This window comes from Bison bison, unplaced genomic scaffold (genome assembly GCF_000754665.1).
Source record: "Bison bison bison isolate TAMUID 2011002044 unplaced genomic scaffold, Bison_UMD1.0 scf7180017864525, whole genome shotgun sequence".
Taxonomy (NCBI): domain Eukaryota; kingdom Metazoa; phylum Chordata; class Mammalia; order Artiodactyla; family Bovidae; genus Bison; species Bison bison.
Window position 1 is genome coordinate 13,526,342 of NW_011495076.1, and position 12,902 is coordinate 13,539,243.

Consider the following 12,902-nt stretch of genomic DNA (forward strand, 5'->3'; position numbering starts at 1 on the left):
AACTGACTACATAAGGAAGCATATGTGTTGTTCAGTAAAATTACTAGAGCTTAATAATAGAATTATCAGAGTATGAGTGGATGACTCAAAGTCTGTGTAACTTGGTGACCAAACAATAAAAAACAAACAAATAAAAACAAAAAAATAATAATCTTAGAGAAAACTTGGAATGCCTAGGAATGCAATTCAGCATGGCTGGAGGATGCCACAGAGGATGTTGCAAATGCACAAGCAAAACAAAACCAAAATCCCCAGCAGAGTCTACTTTGGGCCACAGGGTTTACTCTGTGTGCGTATGTGTGCATTAAATTCACTCCACGAGTCCCTGGCAGAACTGATCATCTGTGGGTGTCTACACCCTCCCATCGTTGGTAAGCTTGCAGGACCCCACCTGCAATTGCTGAGGCCCGCTTCCACTTGCCTTGCACCGGCAGGAGCAAATAGCTGACATTCAGATTTAACCTTAAAATGAAAGAGCACACTCGAGTCCCACCGTCATGGAACAGGCTGCTACACATAACTCTGTAACGTGATTTAGCTCACACATAATTGGTAAATAGGCCTGTGTTAATCAGGTTAACACAGAAAGCAAGTCAGTTCATACTCAATTTTTCCTTAGCCAAAGGAGAGCAGAGGAATTATAATCTTCTGCAGGAAAGAAAGAACTCAGGTTTTACAGTGGCAGCAGGAACACTGCAGCTCTAATTTTTAAATATGAAGCAAACATCTGCTCTCTGAGACAGAGACCTCTGACCTTGTACTTTTCTTGGCTCAAGTCAAGTTGTCCTCAAGTGCTCACCTTCCAGGGAGAACCAGGGGCTCAGGGGATCACATCTACCCACATGTCTCTGCTCCATCTGGTTCTACTGGCTTCTTATGTCTGTTTTCTCTAGTGGTTCAGAATCTTGAAGGAAGGAGTGGTAAGGCATAAGGTTCTCCCTCACCTTTAACTCTAAGGACACAAACTGTGGTACAGGCGAGCTGGACCCAAACCTCCATTATAGATGCTCACAGAGGATCCTACATGACAGTCACAGCAGTCACAGCTATACACACTCAGAGAGTGCTTGCTGCTTGTCAGGAATGTTCTAGCATTATTAATGGTCTTATATATTGAAGGGGATCAGGATACACCATCCCCAAATATGCCACTTAACATAAGGATTATTTTGAGCTGAATGCATTTCAGTTCCTGAAATTCCTTATCTGCTTAAGAGCAGAGCCTCCCCAAAGAACTCAACTGTCATAAGTCCCCTGTAGGTAGCAACTATAATCTCTTTTGGAAGAGGAGAAGCCAACACCACACCCGGACACACAGACACCCAGACACACAAAGCCACCATCATCACCTCTCCCGTATATCCCCTCAAGGGCCCATTTATCTGTTCAAAGAGTCATTTGCTTTTCCATAAAGGCTCTTCCCTGCCTCCGAGTTAGGACCTAACCGAGTTAGGTCCTCAGCTCTAAGGACCCCTTTGAGTTACCCATCTCTGAGTATGTCTCCCATATGTCTATGCAATGTACACATGAATAACTCACTTTTTCCCCCCAATTAATCTGTCTTTTGTTAGTCCAATTTATAAGGCCTCAGCCATAAAACTTAAGAGGGTAGGGGGAAAAAACATTTCCCTTCTACACAGTACATTTGTATTAAATTAACTCATTTAATTACCACAACCATAATTCCTCAGGAGTTTTCACCTGAGGAATCTGAGACATGGACAGGTTAAGTGGTTTGGCTAAGGCCACTGCTATTACAAAGGCACAGCCTGCTGAGAGCAAAGTTCTAGAGCTGAAATAACCGTGTTGGGGAAGGGGAGTTAAGATAAAAGGGGAAAAAAAGAGCTAACACCAAACTTCTTGAGCTGGTGACAAAGGGAACGTGTAGGATCAATCTTGATAAATTGGAGTAATGGGTTTGCAAACATTATCCTGGGGATGCCCAGATCATTGATAGCTGATTAAACATACTATTTTTTCATTTTTATGTATTTTTAAATTTTTATTTATTTATTTTAATTAGAGGTTAATTACTTTCCAATTTTTTAGTGGTTTTTGCCATACATTGACATGAACCAGCCATGGGTGTACATGTATCCCCCCCCTTCCCACATCCCTCCCCATCCCATCCCTCAGGGTTGTCCCAGTGCACCAGCTTTGAGTGCCCTGTTTCATGCATCAAACCTGGACTGGTGATCTATTTCATATATGGTAATATACATGTTTCAATTTTATTCTTTCAAATCGTCCCACCCTCGCCTTCTCCCACAGAGTCCAAAAGTCTGTTCTTTATATTCGTGTCTCTTTTGTTGTCTTGTATATAGGGTCATCATTACCATCTTTCTAAATTTCATATATATGTGTTAATATACTGTGTTGGTGTTTTTTTCTTTCTGGCTTACCACTCTGTAAAATAGACTCCAGTTTCATCCACCTCCTTAAAACTGATTCAAATGCATTCTTTTTAATAGCTGAGTAATATTCCATTGTGTATATGCACCACATCTTTCTTATCCTTTCATCTACCAATGGACATCTAGGTTGCTTACATGTCCTAGCTATTGTAAACAGTGCTGCAATGAACATTGGGGTACATGTATCTCTTTCAATTCTGGTTTCCTCGGTGGGTATGCCCAGCAGTGGGATAGATGGGTCGTAAACATACTAATTTTTAAAGTACATAACAACTATTCTTAACAGCATAAAACAATTATTTTTTCTTTTCTTTCTTTTTTTTTTTTAAGAGACATCAATGATTTAATGGATGGGGGAGCTTAACATCTGAAGTAAGGTCCTGGAGCAACACCTCCCCTGTGTGCAGCAGACAGCAGGTAGGACATGATGGCAGTCTTTGCTCTAGAACAATTCTTAAATTTATCAAAAGTGGACTTCTGATAGAAGAGCTAAAATTTTCCACAAGGGCGAAGTGAAGTGATCACCCCCACCATTCTTGCTAACTTGATTCTTAATGATGAGATACCACTTCCGATGAGTTGGACACAGTCCCACAGAGAGGAGAAAGATGAACACTGTTTTGTAGACTGATGATGTGGTTATATTATTATCTTAAATCGTGAGTGGCCTGAACAGGCTCTGCAAGCTCATTATTGCCAGGAAACAGTTACAGACAACTTTTTACATGTGAAAATCGCTATGTGGGGAAGATATCTCAGAACTTTAACCTGTTTATATACAGGTCAATACAAGCTGTCTCAGTCCCGTGTGCAAAGCCACGTGGCCAGATCTGGGGACTCAACACGGGCCATCTGAATCAACGGTTCACACACTTAGTTCTCTATTCCTCCTTTAAGATATAGAGATAGAACAAGAATCCCAAAGCTAAGGCCCTGAGACAGGGTGGATCCATGAGCAGGGGTGTAAGTACATGGGCTTCTGAATTATCCCAGCCTGCATTTCAACCCCAGTTCTTTTATTATTTGTTGCACGAATGTGGGTACATTACTTCTATTTCTGAGCAATACTGCCCTCTTCTGCTAACTGGGAACAATTGCACCCAACTTTATTACTACAAAGTTTGCCTACGTGGCATGTCTCCATAGGGTATCCATTTAGCTGGCACAGGATCAGTACTAGTTGGTGGCTCCTTCTCCCTGTATGAAAGTTCTGAGTGAATTTAGAAGCACTGGCTCTGGTCCTGCTTATCCCTCCTTCATCCCCAGTGTCAGGGGGCCTGGAACTCAGCTAACACCTGAACTGACCCTGGGCAGTGAGTTATGAGCATGTCACCTTCTGAGATCCTTTCCACACCAAGTGCTAGTGATTCTGGAGTTCTGACTCCATAAAGATAAAATATAGAAAAGCGAAACTTATATAGGAAGAAAGTCAGCCTTGTGGTCCATCGAGTAGCCAAGTCAGGCTCATCATCAGTGTTGTTAATTATTTTTTTGACATCATGTATTTGTTGCAAAACTTCAAAGGAGCATAAAGGCAGTTATCCTATGACATCACAGTCATGATGTTAGACATCCAAGAAAGATAGATAAGTGAGGCATGAGCTCCTGATGTTTCAGGAGTTTTGGACTAAAGATTTTCTTCCATTTTGTGAAATGTCCTCTTTACCAAAACCTCTCGCCCACCCCAATGTGTCACAGCCAGGTTTCCCTGGTTTATACCCTTCAGAGGAATTTCACTGACGTACAACATGTAATGGCTCAGATACTTCCATATCAGCAATTCAACTTGCTATTTATGCTTAACTTTGATGTCTGGGTATTTATCGCACATGAGATGCAGGACTACAGAGCAGCTAAGAATGTGTCCTTCAGAATCAGGTTGCTGGGATTGAAATGTAGTTTCTGGTACTTTCTAAATGTGTGACACCAGACAACTGTCCTCAGTTTACTGGTAAAATGGGGTTGAAAATAATAATCTCATAGGTTATTTGAAAACTTAAATAAGATTGGGGTTTTGCATGCAGAGCTCTCAGAATAAGTGTTTGATATTTGGTTAGTGGGCTTCCCTGGTGGTTTAGATGGTCAAGAATCTGCATGCAATGCAGGCAACCCAGGTTCAATCCTTGGGTTGTGAAAATCCCCTGGAGAAGGAAATGGCAACCCACTCTGGTATTGTTGCCTGGGAAATCCCATGGACAGAGAAGCCTGGTGGGCTATATTCTATGGGGTCACAATGAGTCAAACATGACTGAGTGACTAATACTTTCACTTTCTTAATTAATATTGCCTGTTATTATTACTCAGAGATGAAGGGGATGCTAAATGCTATTTATCACAAAACTTTTCCCTTTGGACTCATTCAATAAAAACATAATCTTGCTTTTTAATATTTTGGAAGGTTCTAGTGAATTTAGCTGAGGTTGTTGATGGACTTGAATTGTCAACTGGATTCTGATTTTTCCTGGTGGAGGTGGTCATGGTGGTTGTACATGTTTTGTTTGGGGTTTGGGGTATGAGAAGTACTATTTCATTGTAGGTCACCAAAAATAAATAATTGTGACCACTGCTTTCAATAATATGCCCTATCCTTTCAAAAGAACACTTGAAACTAACCAAAATGACTTTTCCTAGGTACCCTGCAGCTGCATCTCATGAACACCTCTGCCTCTCACACCTACCTCGTCCTCCTTATGATCACAGTCCACTTCGTTGTCATCGCCTCCTGTGTGTTTAGGAGAACTGGCGTCTGCTGTGACGGGAAGATCTCGTGACAGGGGGTGCTACAAAGAGGTCAACTTTCCTTCATCCTCTATTGTCCCAGAAACTCTTTACTTTCTTGGTGGGTTTAAGATATCTCAGTTCATGTGTGTGTTTATCTATGATGTCATTATTGCATAACATTTTTTCAAATCATTGATTTTCATAATAGGCGCAAAAAATTTAAAAATGTTCAGAAGTCCCCTTTGTCTCTGTACTTTAATTTCATGAAATCTAACCAAGGTAAGAAGCAGCATGGCAACCGAGCTGTCAAATTCAGCACTGATCGTAATGACAGTCCACACCACATTTCCAAGTCTTTCCCTGAGATGGTAGTTACGGTGCTTCTTTGGAGCACTGGCTCCAAGTGAAACTACCGCCAAACAAAGGTGCCCACGTTCCTTTTCTTCCAGAGTCACCAGACTCAGACCCATTGGTTTGGGATGCTCCTGTGGTGACAGTGTGATACCCAGCATGACTTACACTGGGTGTGCTCAGCTCTGTACTAGTGTCTCACAGGCACTGCCACCTGCTCTTGACATTAATCCCATGAGAACTGCACCAACACCAGAGGGGCAGCGAGTGGAGGGTAAAGCATGTAGACTCTGACCCTCGTGGGCTTGGATTTAAACCCTGGGTCTCTATTAGCATCTGTGTGACTTCAGGCAACTATTGGAACTCTCTGTGCTATCATTTCCTCATCCGTGTAATAAAGTTGCAGCACCCTATCTCCTGGAGCATGTGGAATTGATGAGTTAACCATGCTCGGTCTGTGTAAGTTCTCCAACAGCGTTATAGCTTCTACTGTTGGTACCTCTGCTGGAGAAACAGTAGATTCCACACATACCCATAAGCCCTGAAAGCCATCTCTAATCTCATTTCCCCTGCAGACAGGTTAGATATGGATAGAGCAGGGACTCAGTTTCTACTCTTCACTAGGTAGTTTTTTTACCCTCTTAGAGCCCTTTGGAGGGAGGTACAGTTATAGTTCACAGTTTACAGTTGAAAACGTGGAGGTATGTGCTCGTCACAGCCATTTTAGAGCTGGGTCTCTCTGATCGCCAAGCCTGTATTTTGTCACCTAGTATCTCCAGTTCGCTGATAAGAAGAGGAGGTCCCAGAGAGTCTATGAAATATGCCCAAATTAAACACAGAGCAGTGCCAGAGTCTTCACGGGCCAAGTCCACCTGACAGAAATCCTGCTGCTGTTTCATTATACCAGTGGCTCTCTTATTATAGCTGTAAATAAATGATTACAGTGATAAATAAATAATACATAGACATAGTAAACAGATAAATACATAACTGTATAAGAAAAAAGTTACAGCCTTCATCATAGCCCAGGTATCAGACTTTAAAAATGCTCCTTCGGTGATTCTAACGTGCAGCCAGGGGTTGAGGCATCAAGTGACTGAAATAGTTTCAGCACTGCCAGCTCAGATCTCAGGCACCAAGGAACGATCACAGAGTTCATTACACAAGCTACCACATGCTTTACACGGAAAGTTATCTTACCATTCACTCATCAGTTTCCTAAGGAAACAAAATGTATGTACTAAGATTTATGTGCCCAGATGTTCATTCACTGCAGCACCACTTACTGCAGCCCCCAATGAACCATAATCACCAAGAAGAAACCGAGAAGTAAACAATGTCCTATGACAGACTACTATGTGTCTTCAAAAAATATAGTTATTTAAAGAAATGGAACCTTGGTCAGGAAGTGTCATTGAAAAAATAATCTGCATTTCAGGGACCTTCTAAAATTGTCAGATAATATCTTTGCATGGATCGAAAATCAATCAAAACCCTCTAAAAAAATGCACTAGTCTCTACTTCTCCTCCTCTTTCAAGTCATGATTTTGTTTTCTCTGCATCCTTTATAGTAAATATGAGTGTACATATAAATAAATATATGCAAGTGTATATACTCTAATTTCCCTCTTTATGCTCAAAGGTGGCATACAGAATATATTGTTTTGTACTTCTCTCCACTGAGAGCTCCTTTACTGTAAATGTAGACATGCTTAGACTGCTAGATCATATTTTGCTGGTGAATGTACAATAGCTTATAAAATCATTTCCTCATAATACACTACTGTTTTATTTACACATTTTTCTACACTTTTAAAGTGCTAAAATTCTAATAGTGTTTTATGTCATTAAGACTGTGTGTATTGGTCATTTTAATAGATATGGCCAGTGGAGATATCACCATTTTGCATTTGTACCAGAGGTATATGAATGCCAGGAGGGTGCTGTGAAATGTCAGGATTTTGCTAATTGGATGAGTAAACAGTAGTATATGTTTGCTATTTTAATTTGCTTTTCTTTTATTATGAGTGAGCATAAGCATTTTTCACATATTTAAGTCTATTAAATTTTCTTTTCTATGAAATAATGTTCATGTCCTTTAACCATATTTTCTCCTAGGAAACGATACGAATAAGTACAGCACTATGTATGTCTATGTGTACAACATTTCTAGGTGTGTCTATGTATTTCTAAAAAAGGCAAAGACATAAAAAAAATGTTCAATTTATAGGACAAGGGAGAAAAAATAAGTGATGGCATATTTTTCCAATTTTCTCTAATATATCCTTTTAACGGAAAATTTTACGTACTAGAATTACAACAATGTCTCATTTACGACTGGGAAGGCTTTTTGCTTGTCTGTTTACACTCAGCTTCAGTGTGTGTGAAACAAATTCATGTGAAACCAAAAGGAGGTCTCCATCTGAAAATAAATAAACAACCAGCCACAAGATAGATGAAATCTAATCTAGGTCAGCTCCTTGGTTCTCATGAATTTCATCAGACTTCTCTAGACAAAACACACCGCCCTCGTCTTAGAGATTTGAAACTATTTCTTCATTGGGAAGGAACAGTGTATTAAGCATAGAAGGTGAGAGGGTAAACTTGCAAATCGCTGAAAATTTAGTGCAGCTGATTTCCCCACCAGGGCCCCAAGGGCAGTGTCTGCTGTGGTTTCCAGCTTCTCAGCAACTTCCTGCCCCTCTCGCTCTGGGCTGCCCTGGCCTGCTAGGTGCAGAGCAGGGAGGGCGGGAGGTGGGGGGGACAGCCTGAGTGGCAGCAGGAGGGCGCTGGTGCGGCTGGTGGGGTTTCACTCTTTCAGGCTTCTTTGTTCACCTGCTCTGTCAAATGTGGTTGATTCTTGGAAAATGCTCAAACTAGCCTCTACTGTTTGGGTTTGTGCAAGGGGTAGCTGGGATGTCACAAGAAAATAAGCACAATTAAACCACAACTTACTTTGTTCACTTTCAAAGGGTCACAGCTAACGGAAGAAAAGGTCCTTCTGCACAGGCACGCGATTGTTATCACACATACTCTAGGCTTTGTGATCTGGATTCCCCATTGTTTCTGTATACAGTTCCTCCAATGAGCTCCTAGATGAGTTGGGATACTTACACCCAGGATGTCAGATGCTGCACCTTCAACCATGCTCACGACCCTGAAGGAAAGAGCAGACACGACTCCTTGCAGCACTAAGGTCATCCCTGACATTCCACCAGTCACCGGTGGTCTTCCATCATCTGTGACTTACTGAGGCTGGGACATCTTGATTCATTTTCTCAGTGCAGATGGGGTGACCCAAGACCCAATCCCTGAACCAAGCTGTGTGGACAGATGTGAGATGCTTTCTTCCTCATAAGAACAGAGATATGGAGGCCCTAACCTCATCTGTGCAATGGAATCTCATATACTGAGACATCTAAGTCCCCCCAAAAGGACAAAATGACTTCAGAGTCAACCCAAGCAAGGCTTACTAGGAGCACTGACATCAGATGACAGTGTGATGAATGAATAGCAGAGGGTAGCTGAGCAACGTGAGTGTGAAGAGCAGCTGTCCCCCACAACCCAGCAGGTCCAGAGTAGGAGTCCATGCCCTACGCTCCATCCATTCAGCCCCAGAGGGAAGCAGGGCCCCATGACTAAGGTCAAGGCTTCAGCTTGCACAGTCTGACCTCACCGCACGTTCAAGTCACATCCTTATTCCTCTTGTCTCTTGTTTAACCATATTTTCTATTAGGTAACTATATTAACAGGTATGACCCTCATTTCTATGTGTGTCTGTGTATTTCTATAAAAGGCATAGGCATAAAATAATGTTCAACTCATAGTACGAGAGATAAAAATAAATGATTGTATATTTTTCCTGTTTTCTCTAATGGATCCTTTTAAAGGAAAATCTGAGAGCCAACATCTGGGGTCTTTGCCCTCCTAGGAGGACTGGCCACACACAGCCTTCTCGTCCAGCCTGAGCATCAGGGGAGAGCTTCTTCTCAGATTAAAGTCACACACTGATCTCCAACTCAGGCCCCAGCTATGGTCATGGTGTAGACACGGGTCCACTCCTGACACAGGATATTCTCATTGTGATGACACCACTGAAGTCTTGAGGTTTTAGTCCATGGCTGGACTCTGGAGCTCCCTCTCCACCTCTTTCCATATAAGAAGCTCCCCTGGTGAGGCCCCAGGCTCCCAGGGAGTCTCCAGCTTACCTCTATTCTATGGTCCATTCTTAGACCAAGCACAGATGGAGCCGATTAGATTTGGGTGGCCAGTTTCCAGCCAAACCAGCACCATTTCCATCACACACAGTTGGATTTTTCTTGAATGACAATGAATAATGAAAGGAAACTGACAGTTAACACTGTCTTCCTATGAAGCATTGAGTTTAATGTTCCTGTTTAACAAAACAACTCATAATATAATTGAGTTCATTTTAATTCAAACTAGCTAAACACAAGGGAGAAAGATTTCATAGAGTTGGTTCAAAATAAGATTACTCAGACTATTTTAGGCGATATGTCAAGAGAAAGTGATTATTTCATGATACATAATACAAAATGGTATTTTTTTATAATGTATTCACAATCTATCTTGTCTTCCTGTTGTAATTCTAATACTTTAGGCCAAATACATAATGTAAAACAAGAAAAATAAAACTAATCATTTTGATATATTCAGTTTTATTACTTTTTACAATTGTACATATATTGCATGTTCATGAGCTAATAAATAGAAGAGAAATGTAGGATGTTGAAAAAATACTAAAGAAATCTGAGACATGAAACAAAAATTCCATTCTGCAAATCAAAATAGAGATTTTGCTTACAATGTAATGCCATTCCAATATATTAAGAGGTCTTTTGATTAGAAAGACAGCACAAGACTTTTCTGTAACTCTTCATTAAGAGATCAGACTCAGTCTCACTGAATATAGGGAGTCCAAGGTCTCCCTGGTGGCTCAAATGGAAGAATCCACCTGCAATGAGAGAGACCTGGGTTCTATCCCTGGGTTGGGAAGATTCTCTGGAGAAGGGAATGGCCATCCACTCCAATATTTTGCCTGGAAAATTCCATGGACAGAGGAGCCTGTCAGGCTACAGTCCATGGGGTTGCAAAGAGTTCAACATGACCAAATGACTTTCACTTCACTTCATGACACTATCGTATGATCCATGGGCAGGCAACACTTTAATGTTTGGGAATATGATACCATGTCTGTGAGATAACACAATAAATAAATTCTTTATTAGCCATTCAATAACATCAGCAGTAGGTGTCTTCATTTCAACTTTCAAAAAAGGAGACCCATCTGATGACTTTCAATGAAGGGTCTTTTCATGCAGAAAAAGACAGAACACATCAAATATTTGAGGTGTAACATGAAAGGGCAAAAAGCTACATTTTCACTCTGTGTTCTTATAACAAAGCTTATGTACCAAACACGAGCTTATGTGACAAACATGAGCTGTGACACTGAACAGACCATGCTTGAGGTCACTCAAGAATTTATTATAAAGTGTTTTAGAAAAGGATCTACTATTCACACACCCACATTTTGCTTTATGTCTGAATACTGCTGTGGAAAAGAGGACGAAGCGTGTTGGATACATTGATACAGGCAGGGCCTCTGTTTGCCACGACTATGGCTGCCTCTGCCATCTGTCTGTCCCTATACCAGTGCCCCCAACTACTCCATTCAGTCACTACTTTTCCTTTCTTTTTTTAAACAAATGTATTTTAAAAAATAAAATTGGCATAAAATATCACATTAGGCTCAGTTACACAACACAACGATTCAATATTTGTACATATTTTGAAATGGTCACCACACCAAACCAACATCCCTCACTGAATGTAGATACACAATCTTTGTTTCTTATGAGATGAAGTTTTAAGATCTACTCTTTTCCTTCTGTGGTTAAATAATTAAGCAGAAATACAGCTTTTACAACTGACTGTTTATTCGCTCATATTTGTGAGGTTGAAATGTTTCCTTTGATGATTTGAAGGGACTGAACAATGTGCCCTGACCTGGAGGCACGTGGAGCCCGACTGCTGTGACTGGACCGCACCTGTCACCGCAGAAGCTCCAACACACTCCAGAGACGACCGTCCTGTGCGGACCAGGGTGGATGCTGGTACAGACGGGGCGCCTGAGTCCTGGCCCTGCCCCTGCCAGCTGTGGGACCCTGGACCAGTCACTCACCCTCAGTCTTCCCTGCCAGTGGGGACAAGGGCAGTACTACCTCCCGGGACTGCTGCCCTTGGCGCCCTCAGAAGTTAGGGTTTGTCATTAAATCATGCCTGACATGGAGACACTCTGGCTACAATAAACAAAAATGAACTAAGTCACCCTTATTTAGAAATGTGGGACTCTGATGTAGTTTTCATTCTTCACCGATGTATACCTTTAAGGAAAATGTTTTAAAAATCCACATTATAAAAATATGGCTATGTAATCACAACCATATTCTTTAAATTTTGATTTGAAACCACTCGGGGTGGTACACACAATGCGGTGTGAATAGCACTGCAAAGTCTGAAAATTGCACCATCTGGACCTGCCTGGCGAGAGCATTCCACAACTGGGCCAATGCCCGGCTGACAAAAAACTCAGCACACTCCACAGTATTAAACACTGCCTGAAGTCCATAACATGATATTCCAAATGCACAGGATATCATCCCAAAGTCCTTACCTTATAGAACCAGGAACATCACAACATGGTAACAGAATCGTCAGTTACCAGATGCCAATCCTGAGATATCGCAGATGTTGGAATCACGGAAAATTTAAAGTAGTTAGGATGATCATGAGAGAAAATGGAGAGGGAGAGAGAGAGAAGTCAAATCAATAAGAAATATAAATAGAGAACTAGAAAAGGAAAGACAGGTGGTAGAGGTGGGCAAGAAGAGAGACAGAAAGTGACAGAAATAGAGACGAGGAAGGAAATTGTAAAACAGAGGAGAGATAAAGAGAAAGAGAGGGAAGAAAGTCAGAGCTGGAAAGAAAGGTGTGGGGTAGCAATCGGAAATCGAGAAGATCTGTGCACAGAGATGGACTAACAGAGGGAGGTTAGAGAAACAGAATGGTAGAGAAAGAACTGGTCAAGAGTAGAGCTGTACAGCAGGCGGGAGAGCTGTCTAAACCCATGACATAATTAGTGGCCACATAATGGTATTATATGCACATCAGTTGAGTTCAGTTCAGTCGCTCAGTCGTGTCCGACTCTTTGCGACCCCATCAATCGCAGCACGCCAGGCCTCCCTGTCCGTCACAAACTCCAGGAATTCACTCAGACTCACGTCCATCGAGGCAGTGATGCCATCCAGCCATCTCATTCTCTGTCGTCCCCTTCTCCTCCTGCCCCCAATCCCTCCCAGCATCAGAGTCTTTTCCAATGAGTCAACTCTTCGC